We start from the raw sequence: 12925 nt of genomic DNA on the forward strand, positions 1-12925 counted from the left end.
TATGCTAAGCCGCAATAGATAATCATTCCTCCACTTCTGTTATCATACTGCTTTATAATGCTTTGCTTGCCTTGCAGATCAAGTACGGTCATTTAGTATGGGGTACGAAATCAGACTTTAACAATGTACTGGTCATGCCGAAAAGGACGCTACGTATCATTTCCAATGAATCCAAAACTGAACACACCGCTCCTGTCTTCGATAGGTACAACATATGGAAAATTCATGAATTTTACAGATACTCGTAAGGGAGTATTGCTTCAGCATAAAGAAAGATCATTTTACGTTAGTGGAAATCACCAACCTGAATCACAATGTACCTGCCACAACGGCCGCCGCACAGAAACATGAAATGTTTAAGACATAGGACTAATTATAGCAAACATGTTTGAAAATATTTTACCGAGGTTATTAAATTTTTAACAGGTATAGACATTGATGTTGGAAAAAGAAACCCTCCCAAATTTAAGGCTATTCTACGTTCTTATACTTAGGGATTAGTTGTAAAATGTTGTAACACATTCTACCCTCAAAAATTTTTCCACATCGCTTATCTCTTAAAACTGATTTGGAAACCTTACATTGCTTTGTTTATGGGCTTTTTAAAGCCAGTTTTGTGTTTTTTTTTAGCACTGCTGTGCCAAGTGTATAGAAGTCAGGACCAGTCGAACCTCCAAAGGGCTTTTTACCTGCCGTCCTCAACATTGCATTTGCCTTGTAATGTTGGGATATTTTCACTTGATAATGATCCCCCACATGATTGTCTCATGGTACAAGGAGGACCAGGACAATGATGCGAAACGCCTGACAGGCAGTTTTATGCTAACGTAGGAGCATTATTATTTTAGTGATTTTGTCGCTAGATTTAGCTACTTGTCTGTTTAGCGACAAATTTGTCAACTTAGTCCCTGCCGACTTTTGCAACGACGGGACAGAACAAATGGCGACATGTTAGCGACTTCTAGGATAGAAAGTTTCTTTCAGAATTGCCCTCTATAACGCAATTTCTTTATCAGGAAGCCCATGCAAGCAAGCGGCCGAAATTTGCTGTGGGACGCGTGGACTCTGATTTTTATGCAGAAATGGTTGCCCTGAGGGTATGCTCACAAGCAAAATGCAAGTTTCTGTTTTTTCGAAACCTATTCAAGTTGGCCTTAACACTCCGGATAATGCACTTTCACTAAATAGCGTCAGTTGGTGGACATTTACTCCCTTTATTATGATATTGCAAAGGCTGCAGCTTAAGCACAAGATAAAAAAAAACTGTAGGATGGCGTACTCGTTCACGCGAAGCCTGAACACACTACTTCTGTATCACATGTGTTTTGGACAAATCAATACAGCGAAGAGCCTTCATGTAGACCAAGGTACCTGCAAGAAGGTCTCGTAATCATCAGAAATTGTGTGTCTAGCAGAACTTCGCTATGTTTCAAGGAGCGCCGAGAACTTGGCAACTTTCACTGATAACATGGGATCAAGGGCATTTGCCTGCGAACCAAATCTGATATCTTACGTTCTTTTGAAACATGCTGAATTTGTGACCTCACAATATAAGTGTATATGCCAAATTTCAGCTGTAGTAAATTTTAGCAATACTAAAGAAAAAGCCCAGTGCACCACTGGTAAATTTACTCATTAGGCCTTACTCACGGACCTTAGAGAAATGTGGTGGTTTCGATAAAAATTATCTGACATGCCCGTGCTCGCATATAATAGTGTTCGAAAACGCCAGTGTTGCCTAAAATTTGTGTTACCTAAAGCATCCGCAAAATTAAACGCAAATTTTGCCAATTTCTTATTTCGCTTTAGAAATGCACTTCAAAAAGTATGGTAACACTAATCGTAAACGTGATAAGTGAAACCACTACACGTTGAAGAGAGCATTGCAATCGGCGTTATAACAAGTACAATCTGAATGAAAACACGCACCTTCAACAACAAACAGCTGCTTCAGGAGGCGCCATTGGCCCCTATGGTGTTGACGCCAGTTTTCTGCCCTCCGCCGTACCAGAGCCTCATCCGTCCGGGGGTGGCTCGCTCTCAAGGGGTCGCTGTCTGTCCAGAAGTTCCTACCAGTCTCAAGGTCCCAGACAGTCCCAAGACCACAGCCAATGCCGGGTGTGCAACCCAGTGAGGACCAGGCCCTGCAACTAATTTCGGGGCTAGCGCGTCCACTCGCTGAGCAGCAGCCAATCGAGAGGATGCTACCTTTCCGTGGGTCGCTGCCATTCCAGAGTCACCACCGGCCAAGTAAGCACTGTCAGTCCGCCCGTCTCGCCCCAGCTGCTGAAGAGAATATGCATCCAATCGGGAGCTGCACACCGCATCAAAAAGGATAAATTCGCGTAAAGGGAAAAATGCGACGACAGCTTCACTTTACGCCTCCCTTTTACGCCACACAAGGGTTGTACAGTGAGCCGTGCTTCGCAGTGACGCCTGCGTAATCACGTAAGTTTAACGGATCATTTGAGACCAAATATGTCGGTTTACAAGGCGGTCTTCAAATGTTGAAACATGAAACTTGAGGTTCGCGCCAATTCCCTTCTACTTTCCGATATATTAATAGGCCATGCGATTGGTAAGTAATAGGGTACTTATTGTAATAAATTCAATTATTGAAGGTATTCCTGTGCTTTTTCTTGCAAATGAGGCCTCGGTGGACAATTTATCGGTAGTAGTGTGATTCGACAAGCTCTGGAGGCTACTTTTTAGCAAAAGTGCCCAATTTGCATTACAATTATGCGACACGTCATAAAAAGACAGTTGGCACCAAGCATGTAATTTTCTTGTACTGCTGACAAACGTTTGCTCGAAGTGCGACGGTACAGATGTGCAAGCTCGACGGCAAGGCCACTACCTTCGCCAATGGGATACAAGATACACTTTAAGACGCAGAGGCCCAATGGGAAAACTCAACGGCGACAATAATGACAGCGCAAGCGCTTCATGAGCCGCCATCTGGTCTTCCGCCGGTCACCTAACCACCGGTTGACCAGAGGGCACTCTCAGTTTATGGGGTGGTTTTAGGTCCAGGGGTTGCTGCCACTCACGTGATCACAGTCTGTTCCAGCAACTAAGCCAGTCCCGGAGCCGCCGCCCATTCCGTGGCGGCAACCTGTCCACGGGTCTTTGCAAGTTCACGGGTCACCGCTAGGCCACAGTTCACCGTGGCAGCGTCACATGCTTGAATGAAAAGCACGCATAACATACCTGATAAAATCAAACGTGGTGGTGACAAATAGTCACCTAGCCGTGTGAGTTTATCAGGAATGCTATACATGATTTTCACCCAAGCATCTTTTGTATACATCTAACTTTTTTTTCTCTGGGTCAAAATTTAACTTTGCCCCAAATGGATGGTTGAATGGATGGATGCTATGAGCGTCTCCTTTGGAACGGGGCGGTAGGTTGAGCTACCAAGCTCTTATTCTTATATTGCCTAATGTCCTGCGTGTCATAAAAAAGAGGGAAAAAACCTTCTACGCATGCCAGCGCCGCTGGCGCCACCACCTTCTGTCCCTATATGAAACTTTCTGGGAAGTGTTGTGACCATAAGAAAAAGTATCAAATGCCGCTGGTCTTACTACGCCTTTTCACCGACACCCTCAATATGTGCTGGCTTTGAGGTGAAGACGCACACCGCGTTGCTGGTCTTTCATATTCATAAAGTGGACTATCGCCATCGTTGATGTCTTACTGCGCGTTTTCACCGTCACCTTGGTTAGATGACAGCTTTATGGCAGCAAGAAATTTCGTTACTGGTTCTTATTCACAGTACTGCTTTACGGAAAATTCGTATGGTGCCTGTTGGATTGTATCCAATTAACGGCAGATGTGACTGCAATTATAGTTCAATCAACCAACTTTATCCACGCTATTACTTCCTCTCAAGCAATGGCGATTAAGGCTATGAACCGGTTCTCTAACTTAATATTAATACGTCAAAGACAAAACTTGTTTTCACAATCGTCTGAAAAAAAACTAGACATCGATAATCAGTTTGTGCTACACGATTCAAATTGTTCTCCATGTCTGTGTAAACCTTCAGATTACGTGACTTCTGTAAAATAGCTCGGTTTGTACTTCGATAATGATCTTTACTGGAACTCCCACTTAGATTATGTATGCAAACGACTTCGTGCAGTATCTTGTGTGCTATACAGTTTGAGGTATTATATGCCCCTTTCTGTTCGAAAAGTTGTTGTACATGCCTTGTGTTATTATGTATTAAGGTACAACATAACACTGCATGGTAATTGCGCAATTCCCTGGCAGACTAGGGTCAACTCTATTCTCCGTTCTATCCTAACGAACATCAGCTGTGATTTAATCTTTAATGACAAAAGTGGCGTTTTCAAAACCATATTTATGCCGGACTTTAATCAACTACTACAGGAGACTGTTGTGCTGGCATTTCGGAGAAAGTAGTATTTTCAAGGTAAAGCACGTTCCCGCACGTTGTCTGCGGCCTAAGGATCTTTACCACGTACCCAGGCGTTGTACAAGATATGACAAGAGATTACGAGACTACTATGTTCCTTAATATTTTAATAAATTCTCTCAAAGTACCTTGCGCGCTCAAACCAAATAAAAGGTAAAGAAGGGCTCAGGCAAAGTGACTAGTCGCCCCCGGGGAACTACTCGCTTCCTTTTGTCCCCCTCCATAGACTTCTTTAAAAGTGAAAAGCATGTCAATTGCAATAACTGTTTGGTTCCGCTGCCTGCCAGGTACTGCCGCTCAAGCCCTATGTAGCTTTGGCAGGCCTGACATATACACTGCTTTCTTTGTAACTTTGCGGATTAAAGTATCGTTATTATTTTATTATCTCGATGCAGAACCTAATAAAGAGAAAAAAATCTTTGGCATTGTGGAGCAAAATCGCAATTTAATTACAAGGCATGCGTTAGTGTGGCTAGCTGGATTATTTTCGACTATAAGGGGTGCTTTAACGCGTGCCTAAATCGCAGTACTCTATTGTGAATAACTCTGGTAGCTGGTATGCTTTCATCTTGAATAACTGGAGACAGCCAGCACAGAAAACACATAATAGAGAGAAAGATTAGGAGGCTAAACAAGCATTATAATAATATACACTAATACTTCCTCTCCAAAATCCTTGGGGCTAGCACCAAAAGTGATGTTCGCACAAAATCGCTGCGTCATGAATCCTGCGCTGCGCCTTTTATACACAGTGACGCGAAAACCGGAGAAAGAGGCAAAGACAAAGAACTTAGACAGACATGGTTCACCTAACCGACTATAATAAATTACCAGAAATGTCCCGACGACACCCGTGTTTACCCTGCAATGAGCATTGGCGCTCTGTGGAAGGCGTAATAAATCCCTTGCACTGAGACGCATCATGCGCGGTCACGTACTCGACTAGACCGTTAAAAAAATGCTGGGGTTGTGCGTGCCAAAACCACGATCTCAGTATGAGGCACGCCGTAGTGGGGGGGGGGACTCCGTAAATTTCGACCACCTAGGGTGCTACACCATTACCGAGATTGGCGCAGATTTATCTAAGATACACGCGGCCAGCCACTGTAAAAGTGGAAACAAAGCTTCGAAATAAACCCTAAACTAAGGTGCATGGTACATCCGCAGTCGCCATTCACTCACGTGCGCTGATGTGGATCCTCGGCTGCGAAACAGACGCGCTTCGTGGCGCACAGATTAGGCTTCCCAGAGGACTGTCACCGAGGTGGTTTGTTCCGGTGAACTTGACGGTTAACCAAGAGCAGCGCGACGAGGCCTGCGTCGGTACAAGCAGCAGGTAATTTTTAGTCAAACGCCCACATCGGACACACTAGAGAAGCTTCGAACGTACCCGCAGTGCACGAGCTGCCTCAGGAACGCTGTCACGTTGTCGCACGTAGGTCCTCACGAAGCAAATGGCTGAGCGCGACCGAGATTCGGAGCGCGTGGTGCGTTTATCTTGGACGCCCCCTTCTGGGACGCGAGGGAAATCGCACGAGAGCTTTCTGGCGTCCGGAGTGTTTCGGTCGACTCTCTCTCTTTCGGGTGGGGAAATCTCTGGCGAGCAGGTATAGAGTTACACACGCTGTATAGCCTCGCTTCTGCAAAAGTACAAAAAAAAAGGGAGCGGCTGGAATTCGCGGTGTCAAGCTGAAGCAGCGAAGTCTTTTGTCCACTGCGCGTAACGCTAGGACGCTCTCCTCGCTCAGCTGCAAAGTCAACGAAGTGAAGCGCAATGCTGCGTCTGCTTGGCATCGTCGTTTTGCCGTAAATTGACTGCGCGTCACTCGCTTGTCTGGCAGCCTGGCTTTGGAAAAATGGGAAATCGCCGTACTTTCTGGTAGCGCCGCCAACAAAAGATGGGACGGAGGGGTGTAGGGTGTAAGGGGGGGAGGAGCATGTGCAGTCTAATACAGCGCCTCAAAGCGGGATATGTCAGGAGGAAAGAAGATGAGGAAGTGGTCACGTGCCCTGTGTTTCAAAGAACTGGCTCGCTCCATCACGTGGAAATTAAGTGTCAGATCGTGGCCTAGGGGCTGGGGCACCGGGCTGCTGAGCTCGACGAAGAAGTCGGATTCCCATATCGGTGACGCATTATTCTGCAAAGTTCGTTTGCGGAACGGTAACGCTATTTCCCGTAACCCCGCTATTACGCTAACGCTAAACTAAAACTGTCTATTAAGGCGAAAGCCTTAGGTGTTTTGGTTGGCGGCGACCTTGGCGAAACTGCGCCGTGACGAAAAATGGCAGACGCCGCAAAAGATGCTGCGATTGGCGTCAGATTTCTCAGGGAAGTTGCTGTAAACAAAGTAAATAAGTGGCTTTGAAATGAAAATTTTTCTACATTTTGGTCCGGTTGGGAATCGAACCCGGGCCTCTGGGCTGCGAGACGAGCACGCTTCCCTGATGCGACGGCTGCGCCTTTTTTTCTTTATTGCGTGTTTTGGCATTCAAACGCAAAGTTCGGCAGGCTGCAAAACCTGTAACACGTTTGGTAATACATTAAGTTATACCATTGGCGTTAGACTTCTTGCAAGACATAAGGAGCCGCAATGTGAAGAACACGTGTGGCACTAAGGCGACCTCTTGAACGCCGCATATGAACACTTACCTTAGTACCTAGAGTGCAGCATGTTAGTGCCCGCACTAAGCCACACCTTTAGTCAGCGAGAACCGTGGAGCAGCCATGGCTTCTGTGCTGAAGCGTGAAATTTTTCTGTAGGTGATCAATACATGTGTTGTTTAAATTCCTTGCACCGTTCAACACCACTCAGGTTTATTCAAGTAATGGAAGACATGTGGTTGTTAAGAATTTGAGGAAGGCACGTGGGGTATATCAATCTTTTGAAAGTCAGGAAACCGAACCGAGCGTGTGCAGGCTTCTTATTGGAATCCGCCAAAAAGGCAAGGAAACTCAGAGGTGTTCCCTCCGTCTCCCTGCGCAAGCCTCACCCTTCGCATTGGTCTCGACTGCCGCGATTGGCATGTCACTGGTCGCTTCTTCGGGACCATCAAAACGGGTCGACATTTTAACCTTTCTCCACTTCGCACCCATTCCCGTTCCCAGTGCTCGCGTCGAATTTTCCACCATTTCTCTGCGGAATGGCGAACCTCAGCATCAACCTCAGCAGACAGTCTACCGCGTCCAGTTCCCTTTGCTCGCTTTTGAGTTCCTGTTCTAACTTCCCGAACCACTTCACTCGCTCATCCTTTCCCGGTGGTGGTCGACCTAGCCGCGACCCTAGCACACAAATCATAAAGTTGGCCCCTTTTGTCTCAACTATCGAGACAAACCGTGCTTCTTCCATCGGCGAAAATGCACGCACTCCGTACACCGCATGCTAGGGCTCCTCCTATCAACGATCATGGTGTACTAACAAGGCGTTGTATAACATAACTATGCTTGTAGAATAATATTGCGATGAGAAATAGAATTCTTCGTTAGATACCCATGCCTAATAAAAACACCTTTACCATCAGGAATTATATAGAAGAATCGGAATAACGTGGATGCCATCACAATTATCGAGCAGCGTGAGGTGTACAAGGCAGCGGTGAGCCAGCCAAACGCTATAGCAATAATGTAATCTAGACGCGTTTTACTATTCTCCAACCCCCGTTAATTCACACTTCCCTTACAAACTTAAAATCTAAGTTCTTCGAAAGAAAGCACTGTCGCCTTTATTACATCTGGATAGGAAATTCTACGTGCTAACAAAGCCTGCTGAACTGTGTTCTTTTCTCCAGCGGGAAAGACTTTATTGGATAGACGGGAAGATGCCCCAATGATCGCTTACAGGAGCATTGTAACAATGTTCGCAGTCTGGCAAATACCGGTAAGCTAGCTGCACACTGCATGCACTGTGTCTGTAAACCCCTGTTTGATAGATCAAAAGTGATATCCAGAAACACGGATCAAGTGACTAGGAAGATTGTCGAGGTGTTCGTAATGAACATAGAAGCAATAATTATGTAAGCTGCCCATCTGTTTCACTGTCGAAAATATAAATCCCGTGTTTATTGCGGTAGCGGCCTGTGATGAATGATTATGCTGAAAAGTAATCTATGTTGCGACGGTGGCTTTGTTTCTGTTTTCTTCCCGTTGTACAATCGTATTAACCATGTCCAGTAAACGATCACTTGTTAGTATCACTGTGTCTTCGTCTTCTTCTGTCGACATGAGTGCTCTTTCGCACTTTACCTCAAGTTGCGTTGAACAGTTTCTGGGCTATTTCCACATGATAACAATGAAAATATCGTCATCGCTATCTTTTCTCCAATGCAATCGTGTGTCAGAACGAAATACTTTAATTTCACTCGAAGAGTGCTTCTGAGTACATTGAATTTCCACAGAAGTACATTTAAATAAATTAATTTTTTTGTTGTATGTTTCATGCAGTTCCATAGCTGGAATATACAGTGTGATATTCCTCATATTCTAACTCCCAGTTTAACACACCATCCTGCCCCCGGCAATAACGTAAAATTTACTCGTTAGCTTCTTGGAACACTTTCAGATTTTATGCACCGTGATTAAAGGTTTTCTGAAACATAGAAACTTTCGTGTTTTTTTTTTCAGGAAATTTCTTTTAAGGGCTGTGCACGGCTGCTTATAGACACCATGCTATTTTAAATGACACATTATGGGTTCTTACGTAACCACCATCATTATCAGCCTAGTTTTATGCCCACTGCAGGACAAAGGTCTCACCCTGTGATCTCCAATTATTACTGTCTTTATTCACCTACAAATTTCCTAATTTCCTCACCACACGTAGTTTTCTGCCACAGTAGCAAAGACATGTATGCACACGCATTCTCACGCGACAGCTTCTGAAGAAGGAGGAATAGACGGAAAGACGGGGAGGTTGAGAGCGTCTGAAGGTGTCATCGCGGTGGTGCCGCTGGGTCCGCCATTTTCGCTGATGATTGTTGGGCGCATTTGTCGCCGGAATCTACTGCAAGTCTCTTGTCGATACTCGCCGTTCCTCCTATATTCGTCTTCCGTTCAAACATCTCTTAAAGTGCGTCGAATCGACATATACTGAATGGAAATAGCTTTTTTTTACGTTCATTTAGCTCCTTGACACACGTACGCTCGCGCGAGAACTTAGTGTCGTTTGTTGCAAGTAGTGATTCACTCCTCTAAACATCATCATCACCCATCCCAATACTTTCACTCCTATTTCCTCTTCCAAACGCGGAGTAGCAGACTAAAGCTCCACAGCTCAGTTCGGCCTTTCTTCCTCGCTTGTAATCTATTTGCAGTCGTCTGAAGTCTTAGTGCTGCGGTCGGTGATTAGGCTCTGCCTCCTATGATAACGAGTGCAGGACGCGATGGTCGCAGAAGGCTCAACATGGCAATCGTCTCTTTTTTTTTCCGTCGCAGATACGCCCCTTGAAGCCGCTAACTCTTACAAGTACGTGATAGCAATGGTCTATTCCAATTTCGACTGGTCCTCGCATATAATTACCGTCATCTAATGCGCAAACAGAATTTTGGGGTTTTAGTAGTGACATTTGTGTAGCTCCCCTTATCGCATGTTGCTTTGTTAAAAACTCGTTTCAGTGACGACCTAAAATGCTCACCAATCAACCCTCTGGGACACTAACAAAAAATACCTCATAAGCGCCATTGAATCGCTGCAGAATCTAACTGATAGGCTTATCGAACCATGACAATCGTAAGGCATCAGCGCAACTTCAATGGAATTAGATTGTCACTGACAAACTAGTTCTTGTCGTCGTTGTATTGTGAGCCCTTGGTTATTTTATACGTTTTTCTGTGACATCCTTAAGCACAAATCGTACATTTCAGCAACTGCAAGCACTTCACAAAGCTGAAGTGCTTTAACTTCGCAAATGTACGTTTCGCGCCCTCATGCCCGCCTGTAAGTTTTTCATTATCTTTAATTTCACCTACCGCGACCGACAAAGACGGCCACTCAATCGACTGGTGATAAGGTGTCTTACAAAGCGTGTTCATCATTATCAAATGAATGATTGAATGAATAAACTGTGCCTCCCAACTGGTCAGTGATTGTCGCTATGCATTGCAGCAGCCTCTCCGACGCCGTCGCACTACTTTCTCCATCCGGCCGCATTTTTAATCGAAAAGGTCTGCTGCTACCTTTTGCGACAGTGAACGTGAAACAGGGCTCTACTGCTATTTTCGTCTGTAACCCCTTGCCATACCCTGTGATGCTGCTTCAAGGCGAATGTCTTGGCTATGTGGAAGCGATCGACGCCGTACAAATTACGGATGCTCCCGAAGACACGTCCTTAGCCAGTTACACCACGCTCGGTTCTATCTCTAAGTCCGACCCTTTACCCACAGCCACAGATGTGTTCGATTCATCTATTGCCAATGGTCTCACCCCAGCTCAGCGTTCTCAGCTCCTGCGCATCTTAGAAGAATTTCGTTCTTCTTTTGATGTTGGGCAAACTTCCCTGGGCCGGACGTCTGCTGTCACGCATCATATTGACACTGGCTCCCAATCGCCATTGCGGCAACGCCCATATCGCGTCTCTGCCGCAGAACGTCGTGTGATTAGTCAGCAAGCCGACGAAATGCTTCACCGCGAAGTAATCCAACCCTCAAACAGTCCTTGGGCATCTCCTGTCGTCCTTGTTACGAAAAAAGATGGCTCTGTACGGTTCTGTGTAGACTATCGGCGCCTGAACAAGATCACTCGCAAAGATGTATACCCGCTACCGCGAATTGATGACGCTATCGATAGCCTACAAGGAGCTGAATTCTTTTCATCTCTAGATTTACGCTCCGGCTATTGGCAAGTGCCCATGGCTGACGCCGATAGGCCGAAGACAGCCTTTGTCACACCCGACGGCTTATACGAATTTAACGTCATGCCGTTTGGACTTTGTAATGCGCCAGCAACCTTTGAACGCATGTTGGACACAGTTCTGCGCGGCTTGAAGTGGCACACATGTTTATGTTACCTAGACGACGTGGTTGTTTTTGCCCATGACTTCACCACTCACCTTCAACGCCTCCGGCGTGTTTTGACGTGCCTAACAAACGCTGGCCTACAACTGAACCTAAAGAAGTGCCGATTTGCAGCGCGGCAGCTCACGATACTGGGTTACGTCGTCTCGAAGGATGGAATCCTCCCCGATCCAGCCAAACTTCGTGCCGTCGCCGAATTCCCGAAACCGACGTCCGTCAAAGAACTCCGCAGTTTCGTGGGCTTATGTTCCTACTTCAGGTGCTTCATTCGTAATTTCGCCGCCGTCATATCGCCCCTGACGAAGCTCCTTGGAAGCAACGGAGCCCTCCATTCGTGGTCATCCGAGTGCGACGAAGCGTTCGCAGAGCTCCGTTGTTTGCTGACGTCTCCCCCCATTTTGCGTCGCTACGACCCAACGGTACCTATTGAGGTACACACGGATGCCATCGGTGTTGGCCTCGGCGCTGTCCTAGCGCAACGCAAACAAGGCTTTCCTGAATATGTTGTGGCATATGCAAGCCGTACGCTTACTAAGGCCGAGACCAATTACACCGTCACGGAAAAAGAATGCCTGGCGATCATCTGGGCGCTTACTAAGTTCCGGCCCTATTTGTATGGTCGCCAATTTGATGTCGTCACGGACCACCATGCATTATGCTGGCTGTCGTCATTGAAGGATCCCTCAGGCCGTCTCGCCCGCTGGGCACTTCGATTGCAGGATTACGATATCTGCATACTTTACCGCAACGGGCGCCAGCGTGCTGACGTTGACGCCCTCTCACGTTCTCCCTTGCCTGACGACAATGCCTGCTTCTCACTATCCCAGCTTGACGTTTCTTCCATCGACATTGGGACCATCGCTTCCGAGCAGCGCAAGGACCCCTGGATTGCCTCCATCATAGACTTCCTTGCTGATCCGTCATCACAGCCCACCTCTCGTGCATTGCGCCTCCATTCGCGATGACCTGCTTCACCGACGCAATTACACCTCTGACGGATGCCAGTGGTTATTAGTAGTACCTCGAAGCCTCCGTTCGGAAATCTGCGCATCGTTCCACTCTGATCCACAGTGGGCACACTCGGGACTTTTCAAAACTTACCAGCGCATCCGACAACGCTACTACTGGCGAGGAATGTACCACTACGTTCAGAAGTTCGTTCGCTCATGCCCCGACTGCCAGCGCCGGAAATCTTCACCCCAGCTCTCGCCAGCTGGCCTGCAGCCTCTACCCTGCCCTAACCGGCTGTTCGGTCGCGTTGGAATCGATCTGTATGGATCACTTCCTTTGACATCAGCTGGTAACCGCTTGGCCGTTGTTGCAGTCGATCGCCTCACACGATACGCCGAAACGGCCGCCCTTCCGGCAGCAACAGCGCGCGACGTTGCCACATTCCTGCTTCGCCGATTCATTGTGCGGCATGGTCCACCTGAAGAACTGCTCAGCGATCGCGGACGCGTCTTCCTGTCGGAGGTAGT

At 46.7% G+C, this 12925-nt stretch overlaps 1 protein-coding gene and 1 long non-coding RNA gene across 2 annotated transcripts in view; one reads left to right on the plus strand and one right to left on the minus strand.

The window, feature by feature from the left end:
• LOC125940786 (uncharacterized) overlaps window positions 1-5935 on the minus strand; it is a 46945-nt gene extending 41010 nt beyond the window's left edge. The window contains exons 1-4 of the long non-coding RNA XR_007463992.1: window positions 5832-5935; window positions 5624-5756; window positions 2209-2283; window positions 1930-2150 (exon numbers count right to left, since the gene is read on the minus strand). This is a non-coding gene — a long non-coding RNA (uncharacterized LOC125940786). The remainder of the gene's footprint in view (window positions 1-1929; window positions 2151-2208; window positions 2284-5623; window positions 5757-5831) is intronic.
• The window catches only part of LOC125940785 (uncharacterized), an 847616-nt gene that overhangs the window by 776215 nt on the left and 58476 nt on the right, over window positions 1-12925 (plus strand). The window lies entirely within an intron of this gene.

The sequence above is a fragment of the Dermacentor silvarum genome, chromosome 10 (genome assembly GCF_013339745.2).
Source record: "Dermacentor silvarum isolate Dsil-2018 chromosome 10, BIME_Dsil_1.4, whole genome shotgun sequence".
NCBI lineage: Eukaryota > Metazoa > Arthropoda > Arachnida > Ixodida > Ixodidae > Dermacentor > Dermacentor silvarum.